This window comes from Myotis brandtii, unplaced genomic scaffold (assembly GCF_000412655.1).
Source record: "Myotis brandtii unplaced genomic scaffold, ASM41265v1 scaffold691, whole genome shotgun sequence".
Taxonomy (NCBI): domain Eukaryota; kingdom Metazoa; phylum Chordata; class Mammalia; order Chiroptera; family Vespertilionidae; genus Myotis; species Myotis brandtii.
This window is the reverse complement of record NW_005370704.1, coordinates 1,314,720-1,317,535: the sequence shown is the minus strand read 5'-3', so window position 1 is coordinate 1,317,535 and position 2,816 is coordinate 1,314,720.

The window sequence follows — 2,816 nt, the reverse complement described above, 5'->3', positions numbered from 1 at the left end:
ACACGCCCTGCTGCCCGTGGTCCCGCCGCCGCCTGTGGCCTCAGGTTCCCAGGTCTGCGGACCCTGTCGCCCTGTGTGTCCTGGTTTAGCCTTTGCTTCGGGTCCCCCTGCCACCGGGTCCTCGTTGGTTGATGCCGTCTCATTCCCCCGACAGCTGTCCCGGGGCTGCGGGGAGTGCGTGCGGGTCAGGACCTGCGTGCCGTCCATGGAGAACAGCGGGGACACGTCTCTCTCTCTAAGGCGGCAGCGCGGTCCAGGCTGCCCCCCAGCCCTGCCATCTCTGCCCGGCGAGGGGCTCCCAGGCCACAGCCGCTCTGGTCCATCCTGTACCTGATGGGGATGAAGAGGGGGTCTGGGGCCTAGCAGTCCCCACACGCACTGTGGTCAGGCTCACCCCCTCACTGTCTCTCCGGGGCCTCGATAAATCCTCTTAAAATCTGGGTCCCTTGGGTTGCTCCCTTCTTATAATGGCTACACTTTGGAGACAGGTGATGGTATGCTGAATCTCCATGGCTAAGTGTTTGATTTATTATTAATTTGAGGACATTCTGTGTATGAAGTCAAAAAAGGGACAAATGAAACAATGACATTTGGAAAGTAGTAGAAGCTGAGGGTAAAAGTTCAGAAGTAATTAAATATGCCTGGACAGCTACTAAAAACAAATACAAATTAAAAAGCACAAATGCACTTCGAAAAGTTCAAAAGAGTAGATTTATTTCCTCACATATCCTAGGAAGAAATAAATCATTTTATTCAGTATGGCTGATATCAGGTGGCTCAGAGTATCATATATAAGTTTACTCTTACCAAAAAGAAACATCAATACCTTGGCTAGAACCCAAAGAGAGCAACCAAGATGATAAAAGAATAAGAGGATTGAGTCTGTGGAGAAAGATTAAAGAACATTAATGTGTACAACAAAGAGAAAAAGAAAAGAGGAGATTGAGAGTTATTCTTAACAACTGGAAAAAAAGTATCACAAGTGAAAAGTTGGAGCTAACCAGGACTGGCTTATTCATTAAGCTTAGTAGGCAGAGTAACTAGACCCAAGATATTTTAAGGGCTCACAAAAGTATTTAAATTTATTTTTAAATCAGAAGAAAATGAACATTTATAGAACATAATTTTCATTGTTTTTATGGAGGAAAAAGCCCACAAGGGCAAAAGTGCCCAAGGCCCATGAAAGTCAGATCATGGCCCTGGTGCTAAGCCAGCAAATTTTTAGAGAAAATGGATCAAAGAAATTTCCATGGAAGATTGTTAAGTGTTAAGCACAGATGATTTGAGGAGCTGGCAGAGAGACGCCCTGAGTTAAGACTAGGAGGGAGATGAGGTTCACTTTTTGCATCCCTAAAATCCAATGGTTGCCCTAGCCGATTTGGCTCAGTGGATAGAATGTCAGCCCGAGGACTGAAGAGTCCTGAGTTCTATTCTGGTCAAGGGTACCTACCTTGTTTGCAGGCCCAATTCCCGGCCCTGGTTGGGGCATGTGCAGGAGGCACCCAGTCGATGTGCCTCTTTCATGTGGATGTTTTTCTCTCTGTGTCCCTCCCCCCACCACCACCACTCTCTCTGAAAAGTCAATGGAAAAATATCTTTGGGTGAGGATTAACAATAACAACAAAAAATCCAATGGCCCTGTATGGATGTCTTTCTATTTGTAAAACTTTCATGTCATTAATATAATAATGCTCTGAGGCAGGATTTGTTATCCCACTTTAAAGATGAGAAAGTTGGATTTTTAAAAATGATATAACTCACCAATGCTATACAGTTAGTGCTAGAATGATAGTCAGTCCTGAATCTGTGACTCTGAGCAGTCCAAGTCTATTTCCCAGCTAATATGGTGTCTCAATGCACAATTAGAAAATCAAACAGATATTTCCACCTACCCCACACTCCCTTACCCCCACTCCTTATCACTTCACCAATGCCCTTCTTAGATTCATAATCCAATGCTGATAAAATATTAAAAATTGATTTCAGAGAGGAAGGGAGAGGGAGAGAGAGATAAAAACATCAATGATGAGAGAATCATTGATTGCTTGCCTTCTGCACACCCCACACTGGGGATCGAGCCCCCAACCCGGGCATGTGCCCTGCCTGGGAATTGAACCCTGACTTCCTGGTTCATTGGTTGATGCTCAATCACTGAGCCCCGCCGGCCGGGCTGATAGCTAAATTTCTTATCAATGCTGAACGATAGTGGTGAAAGCCTTCAGCCTGGTGTATGCCTTATTTTTTTTTTAAATATCTTTTATTGATTTTTTACAGAGGAAGGGAGAGGGATAGAGAGTTAGAAACATCGATGAGAGAGAAACATCGATCAGCTGCCTTGTGCACACCCCCTACTGGGGATGTGCCTGCAACCAAGGTACATGCCCTTGACCGGAATCGAACCCGGGACCCTTCAGTCCGCAGGCCGACGCTCTATCCACTGAGCCACACCGGTCAGGGCTGTCTGCCTTATTTTAATGGAAATTCCATCGGCATTTTCCAGGTCATGGTGGCTACTGGGCCTGTAGGAAACAGGGCGTGTGTTGGCATTCGCAGGGGACCTGTCTGTGGGGGGCGCTCCCTCCTGCCCCCCGGAGCCTGTGAGGAAGCGAGAGCATGGCCTGGAGGAACAGACCCGAGCCCCCCACCCTCACCCTCACCCTCACCCTCACGTGTTGTCGCCCGTGCCGGTGAGTGCTCCTCTCAGGGTCACAGTCAGGGAAACGGCGCTGCCAGAACCCGCGCCAGCCGACACCTCGGGGCAGTGAGGGCGGGACCTGCGCAGGCGGGGCTGGGACCAGCTCCCTGTCCTTCAGCCA